Source organism: Pongo pygmaeus, chromosome 10, assembly GCF_028885625.2.
Source record: "Pongo pygmaeus isolate AG05252 chromosome 10, NHGRI_mPonPyg2-v2.0_pri, whole genome shotgun sequence".
NCBI classification, from domain to species: Eukaryota; Metazoa; Chordata; class Mammalia; order Primates; family Hominidae; genus Pongo; species Pongo pygmaeus.
The window spans coordinates 3,159,577-3,186,028 of record NC_072383.2 but is presented as its reverse complement, the minus strand read 5'-3'; the positions used below and the strand labels follow the sequence as shown (position 1 = coordinate 3,186,028).

The following is a 26,452-nucleotide window of genomic DNA, read 5'->3' as shown; positions in this document are numbered from 1 at the left end:
GTGGGCAGGGCCGGCACCCAGCTTCCCATGGACTCCCGCCACCCAGCTGCGGGAGCTCCAGGGAAGCTGACATGCCCAAGTGGGCCCTGTGTCCACACCCCAGAGAGGGCGGGATGGGGGCGGAAGCCCAAGGCCTCAAGAACACCCATCTCAGAGAGGCGACGACAAGGAGCCCAGGAGCCATCCACTGCTGCCCCTTAGTTTGGAAGGTCCTGCCCCTGAGACGGTCCAATTGGAAAGAGGGTCCCAGCCGCAGTCCCCTGCCTCAGTTGATCCCAGAGTAGCAGTGGTAGCTCCACAGGCCAACTGGGATTCAGATCCTACCATGAGCACACAATGCCCTTCCAGACCCTAAGCCTTCACAGCAGGATTGGACGGGGCAGGGGTTCTGGCAGCTGGGACCACCTGGTGGCTCCACAGTGCACAGTGGGAGCTGTCTCTCCAGCCCTGCCTTAGAGTGGGTCCCCAGCCAATATGCCCCCAACCCCTGCCTCTAGCTGAGGGTACACTATGGTGGGAGGGGATGGCTGTGGTCACCACCTCCTCATTCTCCCTCCAGCTCCTGTTTACTTACTGGCTGGGCAGGAGCTTAAGCTTCCCATGGGCACCTGCACGTGTGTTCCTCTTACAGAGGGTTTGGGAACAGAATAGATTTTCTGACAGTTGCCCTGACCTCAGGCATCTGAGGGCTCCTCTCCCTCCTACCAACCCCACTCATGCAAACCCGCTTCACCACAAAAGGAGAGCCACCCCGACTCACAATCTAATGACAGGGTTTGGTGTCCTGTCTTTGCAATGCTGGAGGCATCCTTCACTTCTCTGAGCCTCAATTTCCTCATCTGCAAAAAGGAGGATCCCCCAGTACCTGACACAGGGGCTGTCGGGGGGACCAATGAGACAAGGCATTTGAGGAAGAGCCACGTGAACTGTGACACAAACTGTCGAGCCCCACGCAAAGGCTTAAGAATGCCCATGATGAGTGGTGCGTGACTTATCCCGGGACTCTGGAGCCAGCCTGCCTGCATTCAAGTCCCCACTCACCTGCACCTGATTAGGAGGGATTCAGGGCTGCCCCTTAAAGAGGAGGAAACCAATAAATGTAAGCAAAGGAGTCAGGGCATCCCTGGCTCACGAAGTGCTTCCTACATGTTTGCTGTTACTGCATGTCACTGCTGATGTGCTGCACGCCCTTGCTCTTACGTTGTTGTCCCTCCCAGGCCAGGAGCACTGTGTCCCACCACCCCAGTGCCCTCAATAACTGTACAGGTTACCAAGCCGGGGACTCCTCAGGGAGCAACAGGACTTTCCTCAGGGACACTGTGTCTCGGCTTCTGGACCCTTTAAGACACTGAAAACCCAGTCAGCAACATGTGGCAAAGATTTTCCTAATGGTGGGAACTCTACTAAAAGGGAATCTCCCAACCCTGGGACTGCCTGAGCTGAGACAGCCACTTCTCAAGAATGTCACAGGAGAGTCAGACACAGGGTACGTCTGAGAGGGCTGCCTCGGCTTCATCCCAGCCTTTCCTCAGACCCATCCTGGAATCAGTGAGATGTGGAATTTGAGTCCCCATGCCATCAAGGGGCGATGGCTGATCCACCCAGACCAAAGGGCTTGACTTGAATACGATGGACCTGGGAGAGAAATTGATAGGTTTCCTGCTGCCATCTAGTGGTCAACATCAGTAAGAACAGCAACAAGCCAGAAGGCCACCGAGCAAGCCTCAGGGCCACAGCCCCTCACCCCCTGCAGACCTGGACCAGGGCTGAATGATGAGCTGGCTGAGGCAGAACCTAGCAGGAAGCAGAGGGTGTAAGAAGGATAAAACGTGTTGAAAACCCACAGAACACCAAAAGCCTGCTGCCTATCTTCCCAGGGATTAAGGAGTATGCCTCACACATCCCTGTAACAAATAAAAACGTGGTGGCCGGTCACAGTGGCTCGCTCCTCTAATCCCAGCACTTTGGGAGGCCAAAACAGGAGGATCACTTGATGCCAGGAGTTCCAGACCAGCCTGAGCAAAATAGTGAGACCCCATCTTTACAAATCAAATTTACAATTTAGCCAGGTGTGGTGGAGTGCATCAGTGGTACCAGATACTCAGGGGGCCAATGTGGGAGGATTGCTTGAGCACAGGAGGTTCGAGGCTGCAGTGAGCTCCGATCGTGACACTGCACTCTAGCTTGGGTGACAGAGCAAAACCCTGTCAATCAATCAATTAGTAATGTTGCCCCAACTCTAAAGCAATGCAGCACCTAGGCACTGAGAAGGAACAGGCAAACAAGATGCCAGTCCTGACTGCAGACACCTCCCTGAGAGGTCTCTCCTCTACTCCCCCATGTCCTCCACAGCTAGCCAGCCCCTGCGTTTGCCATGCTTTTCCCCACATTGTTCTTCTTCCTCCCTTCTATACATGGATGACGTGCCTGTGCAAACGTCACTGCCTCTTCCACGCTGCACGCCATCACCCTCAACCACCCTGGACTGTGATCACCTGACCATACGTCCACCTCCCCCAGCAGAGCTAGCCCCTGTTCTCAGCTCACAGTCACATCCACAAGCAGAGCGGCTGGCTCTCCAGGCCTGACCAAACTGGATCCCAGGGCCCCAAATGCTTCCCACCTCCTGGCTTGGAGCTGGGGGTCCCGAATAGCCATCGCCCATGCCACTGTCCCCAAACTTCCCTCCATCCCTCCAGAAAGCCCATCTGCCTGTGACCCAAGGCCCTCTGACCCAAGCGACCTTCCACCCCAAAGCAGCAGCCCCGAGCGGATATGAGGCAGGACAGACAGAATCAGGGGAACTGGGCTCCAGCCTTGACCATCCCCTAACTGGCTGTATGACATGCCTGGCAAGTTTCTTCCTTCCTTGAACCTTCAAAGTTCCCCATTTATACAATGAAGGATCATCTCGGGTCCCTTTCAGGTCAAAATCTCTATGACACTAATTCCTGCTAAAGTTCCAATGACCTTTAATTGTGTAACTGTTCCCACGATACTCTCATCTTGGGAGAGGAGAAAGTCTCAACCCATTACCCATTCATTCACACAGTAAAAACACACAACACCCACATCCTGGGAGTGGAGTGCCTATTTTTAGCAATGTGACCTACTGAGCTCTGCTCTAGCCACAGTCCACAGCAGGAAAGGCTGACGAGGAAGGCCAAGCATCCATGCTGAGCTGACACAGGAAGCAAAGCACCAGCCTGGAGCCTGACACCCCGCAAGATCGTGACAGCAACCCTTACATTACACCCCTTCTAAGGGGCTGTTCCAAGAATCAGTCCCTCACAACAGCCCTAAGCGTTGACTCTGTTTATAATCAAAGAAACTGAGACCCGGGGGGTTCAATAACTTACCCTCACCAAAAGATGCAAAGCCAGTAAGTGTCAAGCTAGAAACTGCGCCTGGGTGGCTGTCTGGCTCTTACCCCGTGCCATGGTGGGTGATCAAGAGGTGATGCTAATGCCAATTTCCTCTCCTCCCCGTCATCCATCCATTTTCACAGAACCTGGTTCTTTGGAAACCTCCACCCTCTGCACTCTGGTTTCCTTCCCCAGTCACCCCTTATTCAAGTTTGCACACCAGAGTTGAGCAGAGCCACCTCGGGAGAAAAAACCACCTGCTCATCCAACTTCAAGCAGCATCATTTTAGGGCACATCTGACCTCGTTTTCTTTGATACACTCAGCCTGCTGGTGTTATCTGTTTTGGAGCTGCCCTTAGATACAGGTGGGGGTAAAAATGACTGCATTGGAATGAAAGGCCTGGAAGGATTCTGAATCCATACCAAGGCTCCCCTGTGATTTCCCCTGGGAGGGTCCCCCTGTGATTTCCCCTGGGAGGGTCCCTGGGGCTGGGAGAGAGGCATAGGAATGGGACCTCACATTTTACTGATACTTTTATGTTATTTTATTTTTTACAGCAAAAAATATATATAATATCTAATAATTGAGTCTTATTTTAAAATAAATAAACACTTTAGACAGATTGCTGGCAGATGACCAAACTGTGTACTTGTAGGAAGTACTGGTGAGACAGGCCAGGCCTCCCGGGACACAGCCCTCAAGTGGGAGGAGAGGACCCCTCTTTTTCCGGGATGGGTGGGGCCGTGTGCACGGAGGCAGATGGTAGAGTGGTTTCTGGAGCACAGGGACAAACTCTCTGCCCCCAAAATACCTCACGCATCTGCTCATTCATGCCTGAAATTCCTTCACCGAGGGACAGTCTTTGATTCCAGTCAGAAATAGGCCTGAAACCATAAACCCACCCAAAAGACATAAAATGGTGCCTTCAAGTCATACTCCAAGGGAGCAAGCTTGCTGGTGCTGGGGAGTGAGGCTCTTACAAGGCCTCTCGGGACAATCTGGAGGAGGCAGGACCTGACGGCTTCCTAATGGCCCCAAAGGTGATGAGGAGGAGTTCTGTGGCAGCCTCAGGGTGGTGCCTGTCCTCACCCTGACCTACCTGACAGGCGGGCGGTGGGGACAATGAGGCTGAGAGCCACAGGGCCACTAGGGATGGAAGAATCTGAGCCTGGGAAGCTTCATGGGCTAGGGAGCGGTGGTGCCTTTCAGAGGAGACTGAATAGGAAAAAGTCAAATATCCGGAACCAGGGAAGCGGGAGTCGCCCATGCCAGGCTTCGCCCAACCTAGCTGGAGGCCTGCCCTGGGGCCTGGTGTTTTAAACAGGATCTAGACAAGTGGGGCCACATGTTGAGAAGCATGAACAGAACAGTGGGAGAGACTCAAACCGGGTCAGGAGAAAACAGGAATGCGGGAACTGAAGGAGAATGCTCCATGTCATGGTCCATCAGGGAACGCAAATCAAACCACAGTAAGATACCACTTCACACCTAGGATGGCCATAATTTTTTCAAAATGGAAAATAACAAGTGTTGGCAAGGATGTGGAGAAATTGGAACCCTCATGCGTTGCCGGCAGGGATGTAAAATGGTACAGCCGCTGTGGAAAACAGTTTGGCTGTTCCTCAAAATGTAAAAACATAGAATTACCATATGATCCAGCAATTCTACTCCCAGGTAAAAACCCAAAAGAACTGCAAACAGGTGTCCAAACAAAAGCTCGTGCATGAATGTTCATAGCAGCTCTATTTACAACAGCCCAAAGGTGGAAACAACTCAAATGTCCATCAACAGAAGAACAGAAAAACAAAATATTGCACATACGTATAATGGAGTAGTATTCAGCCTTACAAAGAATGAAGTAGTGATGCACACTACAGCATGCCTGAGCCTTGAAAATATGCTAAGTGCAGGAAGCCAGACACAGCAGGCCACATACTGTATGATTCTATTTATACAGAATGTCCAGGAGAGGCAAATCCACAGATAGAAAGCAGATCAGTGGTTGCCAGTGGTAAGAGGCCTGGGGGTCATAGGTAAGGGGTGCAGGATTCATAGTTAGGGTGATGAAGCAGCCGTGGAAGCAAGTAGTGGTGACGGTTTTACAAACACGGTGAATGTACTAAATGCCACTGAACTACACACTTTAAAATGGTTATAATGATATATTTTGTACGTTATTTTACCACAAGAAAAAAATGTTTTTAAAAAATTGCGAGGACGTTGGGAAGGACACAACACCTGGTAACAAATACCTGAGGGCCTATCCGACAGGGGTCCGAGGACAGGACCTTTCCTGCAAGTTCCCAGAGTACGGAACCTCCCGGAAGCCAAGCTCCAGCATCACAGCACACATCACAGCCAGCATTCCCTGCACACCTGCCACGGTCAGGCCAGAAGCTTTCATCAGCATTAGAGGATTTTCTCACTTCATACGCACAACAGCCCTAGGAGGTAGATGTGACTGCCCCCAGTTTTGGGTGAAGAAAATGAGGCTGGGAGAAGGTAGGTAACTGGCCCACAGGCATCCAGTAAGCGCAGGGGCTGAGATCCTAATATGAGCACCTGTGCAACTGGGTGCTGCTGTACGCCACCATCAGTGCGGGGAACGTGGGCCGCAGCTTCCTCATGTCCGGGCTCCACCAAGTCCCACTGTCGCTCGCTTGCATGTGACCTCTGGCTATTTACTCAGCCATGCGGTGCCTCAGTAAAAACTGCAATTACACCACCAACCTCGAAGGCCTGCTGGGACTATGAAATGAGATGACTGTGCCCAGCAGCTCCTGGCATGTAAAGGGCTCCATAAACAACCAGTTTCTTTTTTTTTTTTTTTTGCCCCAAAAGTGGAGAAAATGACAAAGATGGAGGAGACTGTCTCAGCAGGTAGAGTGTGTGCACCCCGTCAAAGGAGGTGAGGAGATGCAGCACAGCAAAGAGCCGCTCAGCAAAAACAAATACCACACGGTCACTGGCCCCAACAACCTTGAAGGTCTGCCCTTGAAATCTGATGCGGCTACAACGTAAGACCCCTTCCCGAGAGTGGGCTTTGCTAGAAGCAAGAAGGGAGTGATCCAAGGGCACTGGGATCCTAAAGGAATCAAGGTCGCCACAAAAAAAGAAAATGTGCAAAGAAACAGAAGGCTGGGAACAGCAAAAATAAAGTTTGCCGGTAAAAATAGAAGTAACTCACATTTTTAGAGCATGGCCATGTGTGCCAGACACTCTGCTAAGAGTTTTGTGTAGGTTATCTCACTGACTCTGCACATCTCTGTGGGCCGGTACTATTATTATCCCCATCTCACTGGTGAGGAAGCAGAAGCCGAAAAAGGTTCAGGAGCTTGCCCGAGGTCACGCAGTTAGGAAGGGCCCACTCTGCCACCCTGCCCCAGGCCAGTCCCGAGAAGCCCTATCACCTGGATGCAGTCACCTGACTTTGGGGTGTTGCCTCCAGACACCATCTGCCCAGCTCCCACCCTCTGCTGTCCATCACACCTGGAGATGCCTTTCCAGAACAGAAAATCAGCCCCAAGCAGCAGCAAACCTCTCCCTGCCTTGCTGTGGCCAGCAGGCAGAAGCTAGAAGCTGACGCGAACAAGAAAACATGAGAGGATCAAGTAAACATTTGGGGAAATGTTGTTAAATAGAGGGGGAAAAAATGGGGAACTTCTGTTTTCACCAGCTCGATCAGCTTTAGGGCGAAACCGCAGGCTGCTTCAAGCGGCTGCCAAACGCCCAGCCAGATCCTGCCGGTGCGCTGGCACTGAGGGCAGGAGGAATCAGGTTTCCCAGGCTGGCGGGGCACCAGGGGAAGGGGAAGTAGGAGGGAAGCGACCCTCTGGCCACCCCAACAGCACTATCCTGGAGAGGGCCAAATAGGCGATACAGCCGCCCAGAGACCTTCCCAAGTTGCCAAGTTCGTCCCACACGTCGGTGATCCACGCAAGAAAGAGGCTGCAGGGAGGGATCAAAGAAGACCCAGGGGCCTGGGCACCTCCAAGTACACCCGATATCTGAATACGCAGAAGGCATCTGGAGGGGGTGGTCAGGGATGAACAATAAACAGGGTTCTACCTCTGCCAGGCTCCCATCACTGCTTCCCCGAGGGACAGCTGGCCCCAGGGGTGCCGCTCCGCACGACAGGAACCATTCATCCTACCCTTGAGCTGCCCAGCAAGGGAATTATGAAGATGAAAAAGGCAAATGCTGAAAAGAAGCTGAGCTCTTAATTTTTTTTTGCTTAAGCTAACATTCAGGGGCTTACAATGTATCAGACACTAGGCCAAGTCCTATACATGGATTATCTCATTTAATTTTCTTAACAGCCCTACAAGGTAGTTACCACCAACATCACCATTTCATAAGTGGACAAATTGAGTGCCAAAGAGTTAAGGGACACAGCTGATGACGAGCTTGTGTGTGGTGGAATTAGGATGCAAACCCATGTGGTCTGACCTCACAACCCACACTCCTAACCAACATCCTTTACCACTTCCTGAAACAGACTCTCAGAAGGTAGTAGAAGGAATTATTAATCTTAGCTCCTAGCCTCTGAGCATTTACAGCTTCATAAAGGGGATGGATAGACGGATCCAATGCATAGAAAAACTACCTCGGAAAACACATGTCACATTACTAAACATGTGCATCCGTTTCGGTTATGCAAAGTCCTGTGGGTGGCTGTGCAGGCAGTGGGGAGCTACTGGAGTGACTGCAGAGGAGGAGAGTAGGCACTTGATTTTAAAATATGATGCTGCACAATAGCCGAAAGGTGGAAGCAACCCAAATGTCCATCACTGGGTAAAAGGGCAAAAAAATGTGGCATATACACACAATGGAATATTACTCGGCCATAAGAAGGGAGGAAACTCTGACACAGGCTACAGCATGGATGAACCTTGAGGACACGATGCTAAGTGAAGTAAGCCAGTCACGAAAGGTTAGATATTACATGATTCCACTTACATGAGGTACCTGGAATAATCCAATTCATAGCCAGAAAATGGACGGTGGTAACCCGGGGCTAGAAGTAGAGGGAGAATGGGAAGTTATTGTCTAATGAGTGCAGAGTTTCAGTGTGGGATGATGAAAAAGTTCTGAAAATGGATAGTGTGACGATTGCACAATAATGTAAATTGTACTTAATGTCAGTTAAAAATGGTTGAAATGGTAAATTTTATGTTGTATATATTTCATAATAAAAAATTCCAAAATATGGTGATGGTGATGTGATGAGGTACTGAATCTCAAAGTGTTTAGTCTTTCCTTTTAGTGAGGAACAGAGTGGTTACCCAGGCAGCCTCGTGCAGAGTGCAGGGGTGCCTGACTCATCATAAAGCCGGGAAGGTATTTCTTGGGGGGCTATGGGTAATTCAGCCTTTCATGGGGCTTTGGTTGGGGCAGGGGTTGAGACAGGGTCTCACTATGTTGCCCAGGCTGGTCTTGAACTTCTGGGCTCAAGCAATCCTCCTGCCTTGGCCTCCTGGGTAGCTGAGACTACAGCCGCACCACCATGCCCAGCCTCCTTTTGTGTGTAAGGCCCCCTTGAAGATACTCTGAAATCAGGCCTTCTATGTTTTCAAAGTTCATTTCCCACTGAGCTTGAATATCCAAGAAAGTAGGTGAGATTAGCCATTTTGTGTTTGCAGGCCCAAAAGGAGGGCATCCTACAGGTGGAGCTGGAGAAAAAGTGGTCAGGGCCCTGGATCCATGAGATAATGGACACTGAACCACATCCCTGGCTCAGTCTGCCACCCCAAACAACTTGAGAACAGAGACAAGAATGGGAAAGACCTCTCTGCCAAAAATAACAGTATTGTAATATCAGTAGTACCGTCATGCACCACATAACAATGTTTCAGCCAATGACGGACCACACATACGACAGTGGTCCCCTAAGATTACAACGGAGCTGAAAAATTCCTACCGCCCAGTGACATCATAGGTGTCGTAATCCAACAACACACATTCCTGACGTGTGTGTGGTGATGCTGATGTAAACAAGCCCACTACACTGCCAGTCGTGTAAAAAAGTCTACCACAAGGTGGACATGCCACCAAGCCTGTAGTCCCAGCTAATAGGAAGGTGGAGGTGGAAGGATCACTTGAGCCCAGGAGTTCGAGTCTAACCTGGGCAACATAGCAAGACCCCATGAATTTTTTTAAAATATGTCTAGCACAGCACAGATAATTATGGACAGTACATAATACTTAAGAATAATAAACAGCTATATTACTGGTTTATGTATTTGCTATACTATACTTTTACCATTATTTTAGAATATACTCCTTTAATTAATTTTCTTTAAAGTTAAGTAAAACAGCCTCGAGCAGGTCCTTTACAAGGTATCCAGAAGGCATTGTTGTCACAGGAGATGACAGCTCCGTATGTTATTGCCCCTGAAGACCTTCCAGCAGGACAAGATGTAGAGGTCTCACTGTGTTACCCAGGCTGGTCTCCAACTCCTGGGCTCAAGTGATCCTCCTGCCTCAGCCTCCCAAAGTGCTGGGATTATAGTCGTGAGCCTCCGCATCTGGCCAGAAAAATATTTATATAAATTTATAAATTTAGTGTAGTCTAACACAAGCTGGACATGCTACCAAGCCTGCAGTCCCAGCTACTTGGGAGGCAAAGGTAGAAGGATCACTTGATCCAGGAATTCGAGTCCAGCCTGGGCAACACAGCGAGACTCCATGAATTTTTTATGCTTCCTGTATCACCTGCAGAACCGTGAGTCAATTAAATCTTTTTTGTTGTTGTTTTTGTTTGTTTGTTTGTTTAAGACAGGGTCTCACTCAGGTGCCCAAGCTGGAGTGCAGTGGTGCAATCCCAGCTCATTGCAGCCTCGACCTCCTATGCTCAAGCAATCCTCCCACTTCAGCCTCCCAAGTAGTTGGGGCTACAGGTGCACACCACCATGCCCAGCTAATTTTTGTAGTTTTTGTAGAGACATGGTCTCACTATGTTGCCCAAGCTAGTCTCAATTTCCTGGGCTCAAGGGATCCTCCTGCCTCCGCCTCCCAAAGTGTTGGGATTACAGGTGTGATTCCCCCATGCCTGGCCCAAATCTCTTTCCTTATAAATTACCCAGTCTCAGGTATTTCTTTATAGCAGTGCAAGAAAAGTCTAAAACAGGGGTACCATTTTAAATCTTTTATACTGTATTTTTAGTGTACCCATAGAAAAGGTACGGTAAAGGTACACATATCCAAATTACTCTGGCAGCTCCAGCGTATAGACACACAAATACTATTGTGTTAGAATTGCCTACAGTATTCAGTACAGAAGCATGCTGTACAAGTTTGTAGCCTAGGAGCAAAAGGCTCTGCCCTAGAGCCTAGGTGTGCCATAGGCCATACCATCCAGGTTTGCGTAAGTGCACTCTGATGTTCATGCAACAACAAAATCACCTAACAGTGCATTTCTCAGAACACATCCCAGTCGTTAAGCAACGCGTGACTGTATAGTTATCGATCCCTTATTAAGCATTTTATAAGTACTCTCCTTTAATCCTCACAACATCCCTGTGACGTCTTATGCATTTGACAGAGGAGGAAAGTGAAGTTGCAAAAGCTTAAGAGAAGTGTTCACGGTCGCTACACTAGCGAGCCAGGATCTGAATCTCTCATCCAAAACTTACTTTCTCAACCACTATAGGAGAGCATTTCCGTTAGACACTTGAATACAACAAACGCAACAGAAGTCTCTATTGTTGGGAGGGAATATTGCTACAAAGGCCAGTATTCATCCAAACAACAGGTTTTGAGCCCTTAAATGCCAGGTGATGTGCTGAGTCCTGGTTCATAATCCATGAAACACAAACAAAGAGGCTGTTCTTGGGCTATGATCACAAGTGTTCTCTGGACTCGCTTGAGGGTCAGTTTCAAATGTACTGTCAGCCACAGAACTTTGTTAAAACAGCAAGCCACAACAAGGTATTATTTTAAATTGGGCTTTCAAAGGCCATTTAAGGCAGGAGTAGCAAATTCTTCTATCTGACAAACATCATCTGAACCACAGAGAAAAAAAAATCAATTACATTGCATGAGAAGAAAGAAACTTAAATTAGGGTCTTCTTATAGAGTGAAAAATATGAAATGTCTCTCTCGTCATAGTATTCGGAAAAACAGCCAATAAAAACAATACATATTTTTAAAAAATCATTCTTTAGTTGTAAATTTACATCCAATTAAGGGAGAAAACTGCGGGGTGAAGAATGTGTTACAGGAGAGGAAGAAGGAACTCCAATGCAGAGGCCCCATCTCCCAAGCACACTTAAAGCCCTGTTCTGGAAAGTGCTGGAGCCTGTTTTGCAATGAAAGGTGCTGTGCTGAGCACGCAGCAAAACACCCTGCAATCCTCTGAGACACCAAAGCACTTCTGATGTTTTTGTTGTTGTAGTTCACTAGAGAAATGTTAGCAAGTACATAACATAAAAAAAAAAATCACTAATAATCAATAACTACCATTAGCATTTTTGGTGTATTTCCTCTAATCTTTCTTCTTTTTTAAAAAAAAATTACGATTTGTAGTGTTATATCTTGCAATATTTGCTTGACATTTTTTCATTAACATTATTTTTTTTGTTTTTTCAGAGACAGGGTCTCACTCTGTCACCCAGGCTAAAGTGCAATGGCATGATCATAGCTCACTGCAGCCTCCACCTCTCAGGCTTAAGTAATCCTCCCACCTCAGCCTCCTGAGTAGCTGGAACCACAGAGGCACACCCCTATACCTAATTTATTAAAAATTTTTTTGTAGAGACAGGGGTCTCACTATGTTGCCCAGGCTAGTCTCAAACTCCTAGGCTCAAGCGATCCTCCTGCCTCAGCCTCCCAAAATGCTGGGATTACAGATGTGAGCAACCACACCTGGCCTATTTTGAGTCATTATATATAATTTTTGAAGACATAATTTTTAAAAGCCCATACAGTGGCCCATCAGGCCGGGCACACTGGCTCACACCTGTAATCCCAGCACTTTGGGAGGTCAAGGCAGGTGGATCACCTGAGGTTGGGAGTTCGAGATCAGCCTGATCAACATAGAAAAACCCTGTCTCTACTAAAAATCCAAAATTAGCCAGGCGTGTTGGTTATGCATGCCTGTAATCCCAGCTACTCAGGAGGCTGAGGCAGGAGAATTGCTTGAACCCAGGAGATCAAGCCATTGCACTCCAGCATGGGCAACAAGAGCGAAACTCCATCCAAAAAAAAAAAGAGAATGTATCAAAATTTATGTAACTGGTTTTCTATTGTTAGACATTCAGTATGCTTCCAATTTTTAGCTATTATAAATAGTACTGCAATGAAAAAATATAAATATAACTTCTTTGGTATAAACTCCAAAGAACAGAATTATGAATGAATGTTTCTAAGGCCCTTGATATAAACTTCCAAATAATTGCACTAAAAATAATTCTAAGCAATGTTGCATTTTTGCAACTCTAGACATAAATGGGACTATATCTCAGTATTTTCTTTTTTTTATTATTATTATACTTTAGGATTTATGTTACATGTGCGCAATGTGCAGGTTAGTTACATATGTATACATGTGCCATGCTGGTGCGCTGCACCCACTAACTCGTCATCTAGCATTAGGTATATCTCCCCATGCTATCCCTCCCTCCCCCCCCGACCCCACAACAGTCCCTGAAGTGTGATGTTCCCCTTCCTGTGTCCATGTGTTCTCATTGTTCAATTCCCACCTATGAGTGAGAATATGCGGTGTTTGGTTTTTTGTTCTTGTGATAGTTTACTGAGAATGATGATTTCCAATTTCATCCATGTCCCTACAAAGGACATGAACTCATCATTTTTTATGGCTGCATAGTATTCCATGGTGTATATGTGCCACATTTTCTTAATCCAGTCTACCATTGTTGGACATTTGGGTTGGTTCCAAGTCTTTGCTATTGTGAATAGTGCCACAATAAACATACGTGTGCATGTGTCTTTATAGCAGCATGATTTATAGTCCTTTGGGTATATACCCAGTAATGGGATGGCTGGGTCAAATGGAATTTCTAGTTCTAGATCCCTGAGGAATCGCCACACTGACTTCCACAAGGGTTGAACTAGTTTACAGTCCCACCAACAGTGTAAAAGTGTTCCTATTTCTCCACATCCTCTCTAGCACCTGTTGTTTCCTGACTTTTTAATGATTGCCATTCTAACTGGTGTGAGATGGTATCTCATTGTGGTTTTGATTTGCATTTCTCTGATGGCCAGTGATGGTGAGCATTTTTTCATGTGTTTTTTGGCAGCATAAATGTCTTCTTTTGAGAAGTGTCTGTTCATGTCCTTTGCCCACTTTTTGATGGGGTTGTTTGTTTTTTTCTTGTAAATTTGTTGGAGTTCATTGTAGTATATCTCAGTATTTTCTACATGGACAGTTTAAGTCATGCTGACAGATAAATCCATCCTGTGGGCCAGGAATTTGTCACTTCTGTTTTGAAGTGTCTTCTACTAGTTGCTCACATACCAGCTGAAAATGTGCTTCCAAACTACCCTGGCAGCTCCACTGCTAGCACCAACCACACTGTATCTTACATCAGAGGCAGTTGGTGGCCTGCCTGCTTCCTGCACTCCAGGAGTGCAAAGACCAAGCCCGGCTCACCTCTGCCTCCTCCCTGCACAGCTCCTTTTAAACCTCTCATCTTCATCAACAGTTCTCAAACTATTTTTTAAACTCTTCCGCACATCCTCATCCCTCCCTAAGTCACGTGTCACAGGATACGACGTGGGAAGGATCTGAGACCTTGGGCAAGCTCCCTAGCCTCTTTGACTTCAGACTCATCTGTAAAATGGGAGTAATCATCCCTCTCCCAGAGAGTGCCTGCAAGGATTAAGGTAGATAATGCACGCAAAGCTCTTAGTAACCATGACAGGAGCCTTAGAAAATACTCAATAAGTAATAATTTCTTCCAAAAAAAAAAACACATAATAACAAACCCACCAAAAAATTGTTTAATCCTCTACACACTGGAGGAGATTAATGAATCATACAGCTGTCTCTCTCATTTGAAGCTCGCCCAGGCCCTGAATGCCTGGAGAGAGACTCAGAACCTTTGGGGACTGTGCCAAACCCACTGAGCCTCAGGCCAAGGGCAAGGGAGGTCTGGCAATGCCAGGCTTGGGACGGCAGGCAGGCAGCTGGTCAGCACAGAGCCGCAGAAGCTCTAGGTCAGCTGTGCACAAAGAAGGGTTAAGGACAAGCTACGGGGAAACCAAAAAGAAACAGCCTGAATCAATCCAACTGGGACAGGGCTTTAGGGCACCAAGAGTAAGCAGGGAAGTGGTTCAAGGAGCAACAGGTTCCTCCCAACTGGCAGCCTGGATGCAAGTGTGGGACGCAGACGCCACTCCCGAGCTGACCCTGGCTGGACAAATCTCCTGTTGCTCGTCGACGGGGCTGGAGTTGAGTCACTGTGGCATGGTCCAGCCACTCTATCAGGAGGAAACAGCTGGACAGACCAACATTAAATGCAGGAAGCCTCAAGCTCCACCAGGGCTCCCTGTGGGGCCGCCTCCCTGTTTGGGAGGCCTAGCATCCTGCCTGCCTCTCCCCCAGGGACCCCTGACCAACCCTGAAGCATCCACTGTCCAAACAGACATCCCTGTTTCCTGCCTCCAAGTGCCTGGGGCAAAACGCAAGCTCTCTGTTTGGCATTTTGGCAGCCCTCCTAGGGGCAAGGAGGTGGGGTCACCTGCTTTCAACCTGCCAGTAAATAGAAACCAAGGTGTAGGAAAACAAGTGGTAGAGAAAAAAACAATGACATCTAATTAATTCGGGAAGGACATACTGTGTAGCAAGAGGACAGTCATGAGCAACATCCAAAAGTGGACGCCACCTCCCTGCAGGAGCACATTCAGACAGATGCAGGGACTCAAACCTCTCTGTTAAGAGGGGTTCTTGCCAACTTCCTTATCTATGGTCTCCTAGGCTCAGATAAAAGATTCAAAATCCCTGTTAGGATTTAGAAATAACTCAGGGCCAGGTGCGGTGTCTCACACCTGTAATCCCAGCACGTTAGGAGGCCAAGACAGAAGGAGACCAGTTTGAGACCAGCCTGGACAACATACAAAAAAAAAATTTTTCAATTTGCCAAGCATGGTGGTGTGTGCCTGAAGTCCTAGCTACTCAGCAGATCAATGCTGCAGTGAGCTATGATTGTGCTACTGCACACCAGCCTGGGTGACAGAGCAAGACTCTATCTCTTTTTTTTTTGAGATGGAGTCTCGTTCTGTCGCCCAGGCTGGAGTGCAGCGGCGTGATCTCGGCTCACTGCAAGCTCCACCTCCCGGGTTCACACCATTCTCCTGCCTCAGCCTCCTGAGTAGCTAGGACTACAGGCGCCCACCACCACGCCCGGCTAATTTTTGTATTTTTAGTAGAGATGGGGTTTCACTGTGTTAGCCAGGATGGTCTCGATCTCCTGACCTCGAGATCCACCCACCTCAGCCTCCCAAAGCGCTGGGATTACAGGCGTGAGCCACGCACCCGGCCGACTCTCTCTCTTTTTAAGAGAAGAAATGAGGGGAGGGAAGGGGAGGGAAGGGGAGGGAAGGGGAGGGGAGGGGAGAACTCAGAAAAACAGCAGGATGGTTCACAGTTTAATGTCAGACAGACTCAAGCTGGAATACTGTCCCTAACAGTAGCTGTGTGACTGATACAGTATAACATCACAGCCTTCAGCCAAGGTTTGCAAACTCAAGTACCTACGAGGTGGAAAACATAAATTCATGAAGTTAGCTGTGTACAAGGGCATGTCCCAGCACTGTGTCAAGACTGAGGGGTCAGGAAAGCACAGCCCCATGTGGAGGTGGTACCTGAGAGTCAGATCCAGCCAATTGTTGGCACCGGGCAGCACAGGCTCAGTGTAACTAGACCTTCCAACTTTAAAAAGCCAACATCAGCCAGGTGCAGTGGCTCATATCTATAACCCTAGCACTTTGGGAAGCCAAGGCAGGAGGATCGCTTGAGCTCAGGAGTTTGAGACCAGCCTGGAAAACATAGTGTGAGGCCTTGTCTCTACAAAAAAAAAAAAAAAAAAAAATTTTAATTAGCCAGATATGGTGGCATGTGCCTGTGGTCCCAGCTACTCAGGAGGCTGAGGTGGGAGGATCACTTGAGTTTGGGAGGTCGAGGCTGTAATAAGCTGTGATCACACCACTGCACTCTAGCCTGCGCAACAGAGCAAGAACCTGTCTCAAAAAAAAAAAAAAAAAGAAAAGAAAAGCCAACATCCCGTGTTTTGAAAAATCTCTCCAGTATGTCAGTTGAGCCCAAACAAAATGCATCTGTGGCCTGGATCAGACCTAGAGGCCACTTGATTGCAACCTCACCTCTAAGCCTGAGATCTGCAAAATGAGGGCAAATAAAAGAGCCTCGCTCTGGGAGAATGAGATGGGATTAGGTCTGTCAAGCATTTCACACCACCTGACACACAGAAAGCACTTGATAAATGGTGACTATTAACTATGCAGAGTTGGAAGAGACTTCAGGAAGACCCACCCCAACCTTCTCATTCCACAAGATGAAACTCAGAAAGGTCCTGTGACTGAGCCACAACCCGCAAAGGAGCCGGTGGCCAGCGGCAGGCTGGACCCAGGCCTACTGACTCACACCTGAGTTCTGAAGGCCCAAGCCGCCTCTCTCACTTACAGAAGCAGTTTATCACCCACCACTCCATAAGGGTCCCTCCTGGGGGCTGGTCTATCCATTATGGGCAGCTCCCCCAAGGGAAGTGCTGTGTGTACATCTTTTTGATTCACCGGAAGAGCTCAGCCTCACCTCGGGCAGGTGATGGGGGCTTGGTCAACATGAACTGACTGATCAGCGGCAATGCTCCCCTAGCCCTCCCAGCCCCACAGTCCAGTTTACACTGTATGTGGTCCCTGGCCCAGGCCTGTGCCAAGCTCAACCTCCTGCCCTAGCCCAACCTGGGCTAGTGGAAAGGAAATGCTGGGCATAAAAGGAAGGGGGTGATATCAATAGGTAGAGAGATGAGGAGGGGACAGGGAAGGGCTGAGCTAAAGAAGGCAAGCCAGAGGGACATGACGTGTATTTGGGGCAGGGCCAGAGTGCGGGCTGGCACAGCTGGGGAAGACAGAGTGACGGGCTGGCACAGGAGTGGGGAGAGCAGGCTCCAGGGGAAGGCTGTGGCTGCTGGTGGCACAAGGGTCCCCAGACAGAGAAGCTCTGACCCTGCTGGGTTTCTGCCACCCAGGTCCTGCCAGGTTTAATCAGCCAGGTTCCAAAGAGCCAGCTGTGTTTCCTGAGGTGAATGAGCACGCCAAGGTTGTGTCCTGTCCCCAGGCCCCCAAGATCCTGTTTGAACTCGTTCTTACTGAAAAACTTTCCACGCTTGAGGGCTCAGGGAGTTATGGCCTTGGAATTCCTCCCACTCATTCCAAAGCATACATTAAAGCTTTCCAATTAACACCAGCTGAAAAATAAACCTTCGTTTTAAAGAGGCAACAGAGGAAAGGAAGAGGGAACGAGTGGGCAATGAATTTCCCAAGCAGGCATCTGAAACCGCGGAACTGCTGGGCTGAAAGGACCTCCAGGATCATCTGGTACAAACCCCTTGCGCTACAGAGAGGCACCCAGGCCCAGAAAGCAAAGTGACGTGCACATGGTCACACAGCCAGCCCATTTGGAGCAACACCAGACTCCGGGGCGGCTGGCGGCCAGGCCCGTGCCCTTTGAGTGACAGGGCACTGTACTTCCCCACAGTCCATATTCTCATCTAGGAACAGCCAACACCTCCCCACGGGGGCAAAAGCTCAAAGTCACCCACACCTTTCAGCACAGGTTTCTCTCACCTGCCAATGGTTCACTCCCCTCCCCAAATCAAAGGACCTGAAAGAAGGGAGAAGGCAGGGGCACAGGACCCGGTCAGTGGAGAGGAGCAGGGGTGCATTCACAGCAGAGAGGCCCTCCAGTGAAGCACACAGCCCTCCGGGCAAGGGCAGGACGGGCTGAGAGGATGGGGAGGGAGAGAAGGCCAAGACTTCCTGCAGAAAAAAGCACACACAAACATCACATGGTCAAGGGCATTTCACAACAAAGCTCCTGGAAGGCAGGGGCTGATCTGGGAGTCCCAGCAGGCCTGGCGAAGCTCAGACCCAAGATTCCCCACCTGGAAAGAACACGGACTTTGGAATGCCCCAGATTTGAGTTTAAATCCCTTCTCCGGCATCCAAAGTGGATGACCCTGGGGAGTCAGTAAACCCCCACCGAGCCTTGTTTTTCTCACCTATAAATAGATGTCTAGTGCAGCACCCGATGCATCAAAGGTAAAGCAGGAGCTGCTGGTTATTCCACCACCGAGACTTTCCTCCTGATATCTTATCCACCCTTGGCCACTTTATAAGCATCCTGAGGGCAGAGAGCATAGCAACTTGTCCAGTATGGGCTCAGGGAACCAGCTTGGAGAATACCCATTTGTGGACTGACTTTCTAAACAACATCCCCCTACCTTTGCTGTTGGGGGTACAGCCCAAGGGGCTGCATCTGCTGACAGTGTCCCAAAGGCGGTGCTAAGCTCCATTTTCACCCTCCTCCATCCACACTCCAGGGTCCCTGTGGACAGGACGATCTCAGTCCTGCGCCCACAGCTCTCCCACACTGTCCACCGAAGTCCTGCCTGTCTTTGCAAACCTGCGTGCCAGACTTAACATGTCACCTGACCCTCATCACATCTCTGGAGGGGCCGGAGGGAAGAAAAGGAGGTGTAAATGTTTTCCACAGGTCACAGATGATGAAACTAGGCAGAGAAATTAGGCTGCTGCTACCTGGCAGTCAGCGCAAGGCCAATTCACACCGTGGCTGGGAGTGGGAGAGACCCGCTGGGCACAGCTGCAGGGAGGGAGTGCTAAGGAGCCCAAGGGCAGCAGGTGCAGTGGGGCTGAGCTCAGAGGAAAGTTTCCCCATATTTGTCAATAAATATAAAACAAGTATCCCTGTTCCATTAAAAAAAGAGCAGGGAGGGGGCTGGCTGGGCGCGGTGGCTCATGCCTGTAATCCCAACACTTTGGGAGGCCAAGGCGGTCGGATCACCTGAGGTAAGGGGTTCAAGACCAGCTTGGCCAACATGGGGAAACCCTGTCTCTATAAAAATACAAAAATTAGCTGGGCATGATGGTGGGTGCCTGTAATCCCAGCTACTCGGGAGGCTGAGGCAGGAGAATCACTTGAATCCAGGAGGCAGAGGTTGCACGAGCCGGGATCATGCCACTGTACTCCAGCTTGGGCGACAGAGCAAGACTCCATCTCAAAAAAAAAAAAAAAAAAAAAAAGGCGGGTGAGGGGGCGGTGCGGGAATCAGGTAAATGTGATAATGTAGCTGTTAGTGGTGGAAATGAGGATGAGGATTTTCTACATGCCAGGGGGGTTCTAGATGCTTCACATATCAACTCACTTCACATTTGAATAACCTTGTGAACTAGATCCTTTATAATCCCCACTTCACAGGCGAGAAAGGAGTCTTAAATAGCTTCCCATGTCACATAACTGGGGAGTGGCAGGCCCAGGATGGGAACCTGGCATGGGGCGCTAACCACCTCCCTGCACTGCCTCTTACCACACATGCCTCCTCCACCTGCAGGCCATTCCCTTCACCTCCCAGCCCTGAGATGACAGCTCCGCAGGTCCCAGGACCAGCAGCCACTGCCTACCAAGGTGCTTCCTCTCACTGGAGGGGTCCAGGACCTGGACCTGCTCAGGGGATTGGACAACTGCTCCAACCCCCTAAATCAGGCCAGAATTCTCCTGGGATGTGCTGTTCCCACTGTCTCAGATTCCCAGAAGAACAGATGGACAGGGGAATTTCTGAATGAGTAACTAACCACAGAAAAATAAAGTTATGTAAATCAGCCTGGAGCACAATTACAAAGAAATTAGGCATGGCCTTTCCAAAACTCAGCCTGAGGAAGTGGGAGATACCCAGAATGTGTGCTGCCTGCCCCGGGGCAGAGCTGGGCCCATGGTGGGTTTCCAGGCTGCCCCTCTTTACAAAATGACAAGGTTTTTACCCCACGGGCAGCAGCAGAGGGACTGCTAAATGCACTTGGATTTCTCCCACCAACAGAAGAGACAGGCCCTAGGATATGAAAATCAGGCAAATAGTCCAACCGGTTCCTCTCCCCTCCCCTTGTTCTGCTTCTGCTGAAGTACTTTTATTAATGAGCCACTCGCCACAATCTCCCTCCTGCAGCTTATAAAACAGAGTCCAAAAAATGTACCAACGACTCTACCCTATCAGGATAGGAAATGACGGCAGGAAAACTCAAAACCCTCCCATCGCAAGCCCTTCCAGCAGAATGGGTCACCCTTCAGGAAACCTGGATGACGAGGAACCGTCTGTGCAGCCACCCAAGACAGTCTGGAAAACAGGAGGGGAAATTGGGACAGGGCTTAGCCGGAATTTTATGTTTTCCATAATTTAGAATGAGGCTATCTATCCTGCTTGACTACTTCCTTTCCTAAAGCCATCCTGCTTGTAAAGGTGAAGATCTGTCACCCTGAAAGGCTTAATAACTCTTCTGACACTCAGTTTGTGTCTATCCCCAATGGAGATGTCCCTCCACCCCTCAGAGGCACCTCGGGCTGAGGATGAGTCCAGGAAACAACAAATAACAACCAAGCCAGAATGCGTCCAAGGGCGGCCGGTGGTGGGGTCTAGAAATGAAGTTATCTGAGAAACAGCTGATGGAACTGGAGAAGAGACAGAGGGGTTCTGTTGTCAAATATTCCCAGGTTGTCATGTGGACGACAGGGCAGGCACGCGCTCCCGGGCTCTGACGGCAGAGGCATGGCCAAAGGATGGCTCCGGAAAGGCAGGGCTGAAAACCTGAGCTGTGCAGCAGTGGGGGGCAATTCTCAGCAGCAGAAACAGCCAAGCAAATGCTGGCCACATGACGGGAATCCAGTATGAGGGTGACCTATGGGGACCCTTCCTCCTCCAAGTGCCTCTCTTTACCTTACAACAATCACAAGCCCTGCCGAGCTGTGTGACCTCAGGACAGAGGGCTCTTTCTCGGTTTTTAGTATCGTTTATTCTAAGTGCTCACTAAGTGCGTTATGCTCAGCACTTCACAAGCACTGCCGTGTTTCATCTTCATCAGAACCTAGTAAGACAAGTACGATGCCTGTCATTACATGGTAGGTACCCAAAAACATCCCTTTTACCAATGAGAAAACTGTGACTCAGAGGATTCGCAGCTTGCTAAGGTCAAGTGTCCGGGCAGCAGCAGAACTTGTTTGTGAACCCCAGTCTGAAGCCTCAGGGCCTGCATCCTGATCTGCTATGCAGCTTATAGGGGCAGCAGCCTTGATCTTGAGAGACCTGGTAAAGAGTTGGCAGGCTGTGATCAAATGCAACAGGGACATCACTAGCAGGTATCACGTTGTTTTCCCAGTATGCTCAATAAACATACATTGCTTTTACAAAAGAAAATAGCGAAACTTTTATCTAAATGATCAAGTTCAGCCCACTGTCTTGCAATCAGAAATGTGTCCGCTTAAGAAGCAGTTAGCCAGTCAAAAAGACAGACAGTAAAAAGGGTTGTTAAAAAAATAAAAATAAAGGTTGTCTGCAAGGATGTGGAGAAACTGGAGTCCTCACACACTGCTAGTGGGAATGTAAAATGGTACAGCTGCTTTGGAAAACAGTCTGGAAGTCTTTAAACAGTTCAACACACAGTTATCCTATGACCCGGTGCTACAGACTGGATATTTTTGTCCCCAAAATATCCCATGTTGAAATCCTCAGCCCCAAGGTGATGGTATTGGCAGGTGGGGCCTTTGGGAGGTGATTAGGTCATGAAGATGGAGCCTTCAGGAATGGGATTGTGTCCTAATAAAAGGGACCTCAGAGAGCTCTCTTGCCCTGTTTCCACTGCACAAGGATATAAGTTTAGAACCCAGAAGAGGGCTTCAACAGGACCTGACCACGCTGGCACCCCGATCCGGGACCCCCAGCCTCCAGAACTGGGAGGAATAAATGCCTCTTGTTTATAAGCCACCCAGTCTGTGGGACTTTGTGATATACAGCAGCCTGAGCTAAGACCACCTGCAATTCCACTCCCAGGTATTTGCCCAAGAGAAATGAAAATACACGACCACACAAAAGCATGGTACATGAACTTCACAGCCACATTATGTGTAAGCCAGAAAAGGTGGTAATAACTCACATGTCAGTCAATGACGAATGGGTACGGAATAACAAAATGTGGTCTGTCCGTATGCTGGAATATTACTGAGCTCTAAAAAGGAATGGAATTCTGACACAGGCTACAACACAGATGAACCCTGAAAACCTTATGCTAAGTGGAAGAAGTCAGTCACAGAAGACCACATATTGTATAATTCCATTCATATGAATGTCCAGGGTAGGTAAATCATGGAGACAAAAGACACATTAATGGTTGAGTAAGGCAGGGAGAAAAACTGGAGGCAGGGGCATGGGAGTGACTGCTAATGGAGTTTCTTTTGGGGGTGATGAAAAGGTTCTAAAATTGACAGTGCTGATGGTCACACGCTGAGAATATAGTAAAAACCACTGAACTGTCCTCTTCAGATAGACAAATTCTATGGTATATGAGTTACATCTCAGTAAAGAAAATCTGTTGGCCTTCTTCCTTAATGTTATCAGATTACAGGGAATCTTTTTTTTTTTTTTTTTTTTTTTTTGAGATGGAGCCTCACTCTGTCACCCAGGCTGGAATGCAGTGGCACAACCTCGGTTCACTGCAACCTCCACCTCCTGGGTTCAAGCGATTCTCCTGCCTCAGCCTCAGGAGTAGCTGGGATTATAGGCACCCGCCACCACGCCTGGCTAATCTTTGTATTTTCAGTAGAGATGGGATTTCACCACACTGGCCAGGCTGGTCTCGAACTCCTGGCCTCAGGTGATCCACCCACCTCAGCCTCCCAAAGTGCTGGGTGTGAGCCACCATGCCTGGCCAGACTGCAGGGAAGCTGATGAAGGAGAGCGATTATGGCGTTAATGAAAGAAAGACAGCACCCCACAAACTCACCACCTCCTGCCAATGTCTAAGGTGTCATTCACTCACTCAACAAACACTCATTAAACACATGCTATACGCCATGCACTGCCCTACATGAGGAGTCAGCAAACTACAGTCTGTGGGCCGAATACAGCCCATCGCCTGTCTCTGTATGGCCTGCCTGCTAGAAATGGTTTCTATACTTCATAAGGTTGAAAAAAAATCAAAAGCAGAATATTTCATGATGTGGAAATGACATGAAATTTAAATTTCAATGTCCGTAAATACCTTTTTTTGGAACATAGCTGCACTCATTTACATAGTGTCTGCAGCCACTTCTGTGCCGCAAGGACAGGGTTGAGAAGCTGCAACAGAGACCATATGGTCTGCAAAGCCTAACATGTTTACAGTCAGGTCCTTGACAGATGAAACTGGCTGATCACAGAGCTAGATGTCAGAGATGCAGGACAGGAGAAGGGATGATTAACAGTCAGGGCCTCTGTCCTCGTGGGGTTTATGGCCCACTGAGGATGACAGTCAGGGTCTGAGGATCACACAAGTGAGTACACAATGTAAATGGGGGGAAATGCTGCTGGGATGGGAAGAACCTACTGCCCAGTGAGCACGTGGAACAAGGGGACCTGCCCAGGCCAAGGGTCAAAGACAGCGTTCCTGCAGAAGGACTTGCCTCTGGACCTGGGGACATGGAGGGAGCTACATTTGCAAACCCTCAAAGAGGGAGGGCGCAAGGCCCAATAGAAGAGTAAAAGGACACTGAGGCTGCAGGGCAGAGCGAAGGGCAGGGCGTGCATGGCAGCTGGCACTCTCGAACTGGCACACCCCTGAGGGTCTCCCGGGGTTCACAGCTCCAGGTCTGTGTCACTGGAGAATGTGGGAAAGGGACTGAGAACCATCTGATACAAGTACAACCCCACACCAGGCAGCCTAAGAAGATAGAAGATGGAAGAGTTCATCAACCAAAAAAATATCTATTGATCACTTAACAAAGTACCCATCACTTTATTTATCCAATATAGTACAGGACACAAAATAAGAAAGAAGCCATCTTTTGACTTCGACAGGAAAGAGCAAGTTGAAGAAACAAGCCCAATTTCTCATCATGGCCTCTGGACCTGATCAGAGCCGGGTCCCAGTACTCAAACATAATTGCACTTGTGTTGCCAGTGCCTGGAATGAGCCTCCCCAGGCATCCACCAAGACTGCTCTCTCCATCCTTTGGAGGGTCCATCAGATGTGACTGACTGGAGATGCTCTCCCTCCCCACCACACATGCCCTCTTTTGCAGCCCCTAGGCCTTTACCCCATCCCTTTCTCCACCACACTTCCTGCTACCCAACAGACATGTATTCCCTTGATGGGCTCTTACATTAGAATGTAAGCTTATGAGGGCGGCAACTTCGTTTTTCTCACTGCTGTATTCCCAGCACTATGACCTGACATAGAGTTAGCTCTCAATAAATATTCATGGAATAGCTTCTGAACGATCATTGGGTCAATGTAGAAGTTAAGAAGGAAATGTAAGAATTTCTGGAAACAGGCTGGGCACAATGGCGTATTCCTATAATAGCCACACTTTAGGAGGCCAAGGCAGGAGAATCGCAGGAGCCAGGAGTTCGAGACCAACCTGGGCAACAGTTAAACCTTATCTCTACAAAAAAATTAAAAAATAGCTAGGTGTGATAGCATGTGCCTATAGCCCCAGCTACTGGGGAGTCTGAAATGGGAGGATCACTTGAGCCCAAGAGGTCGAGGCTGCAGTGAGCTATGGTCATACCACTCACTGCACTCCAGCCTGGGTGACAGAGTGAGACTCTGTCTCCAAAAAAAAAAAAAAAAAAAGTAAAAATTAATGAGATTGAGAATAAAAAATATATATATATAAAAGATCAATGAAACAAAATCAGTTTTTTAAAAATAAATTCTGATTCTGCTGACAGCATAAAAACAAAAATTTTTTAAATAAAAAGAGAAATAATTTAATTCTAGAAAAAAACAAAATTGACAAACTTTTAACCAGACTAAGGAAAAAAAAAGAGGACCCAAATAAATAAAATCAGAGATAAAAATGGAAAATTACAGGCTGGGCGCGGTGGCTCACACCTGTAATCCCAGCACTTTGGGAGGCTGAGGCAGGCGGATCACCTGAGGTTGGGAGTTTGCGACCAGCCTGACCAACATGGAGAAACCCCGTCTCTATTAAAACTACAAAATCAGCTGGGCATGGTGGTGCATGCCTGTAATCCCAGCTACTAAGGAGGCTGAGGCAGGAGAATCACTTGAACCCAGGAGGCAAGGTTGCAGTGAGACGAGATCGTGCCATTGCACTCCATCCTGGGCAACAAGAGTGAAACTCCATCTCAAAAAAAAAAGGAACATTACAATTGATACCACAGAAATTCAGAGGCTCATTAGAGACTACTAATAGCAACTAGATGCCAATAAACTGAAAAACCTAGAAGAAACGGATAAATTCCTAGATAATAAATATTCACGGACTAAATACAAACACAAAACACCTAAAGAAAATGTAAAGGCGACCTGTCCTCAATTTGTAACCTTGAGCAAGTTACCTCTTTACAGCTCAGCCTCCTCACAGTGAGATAAAAATAATCAATGTGAGTAAAAAAGGTAATGCAGCCGAGTGCAGTGGCTTAAGCCAGTAATCCCAGCACCTTGGGAGGCCAAGGCGGGTGTATCACCTGAGGTCAGGAGTTCGAGACCAGCCTGGTCAATATGATGAAACCCCGTCTCTACTAAAAGTACAAAAATTAGCCAGGTGTGGAATTACACCTGTAATTCCAGCTGCTCAGGAGGCTGAGGCACGAGAATCGCTTGAACCCAGGAAGCAGAGGCTGCAGTAAGCCAAGATCGCACCACTGCACTCCAGCCTGGGCGGCAGAGTGAGACTCTGTTTCTGTCTCTGTCTCCAAAAAAAAAAAGGTAACACACATAAACACTGATCATTCTTATTTTTTGTGTTAGTATCTATTTTGTGTCACACATTAAAGGACAGCAGTTTTAAATACATGTCTCACTTAATCCTCACATAAACCT

At 48.4% G+C, this 26,452-nt stretch overlaps 1 protein-coding gene across 4 annotated transcripts in view; it reads right to left on the bottom strand.

Moving 5' to 3' along the window:
- Window positions 1-26,452, bottom strand: part of TSPAN9 (tetraspanin 9) — a 205,602-nt gene that overhangs the window by 146,110 nt on the left and 33,040 nt on the right. The window contains exon 1 of one of the 4 annotated variants that reach the window (XM_054443908.2): window positions 18,191-18,377. The exons of the other annotated variants lie outside the window; for them this stretch is intronic. The gene's annotated coding sequence lies outside the window, so the exon portion shown is untranslated. Of the gene's footprint in view, window positions 1-18,190; window positions 18,378-26,452 lie in introns of those variants that run through there. 4 annotated transcript variants of the gene reach the window in all.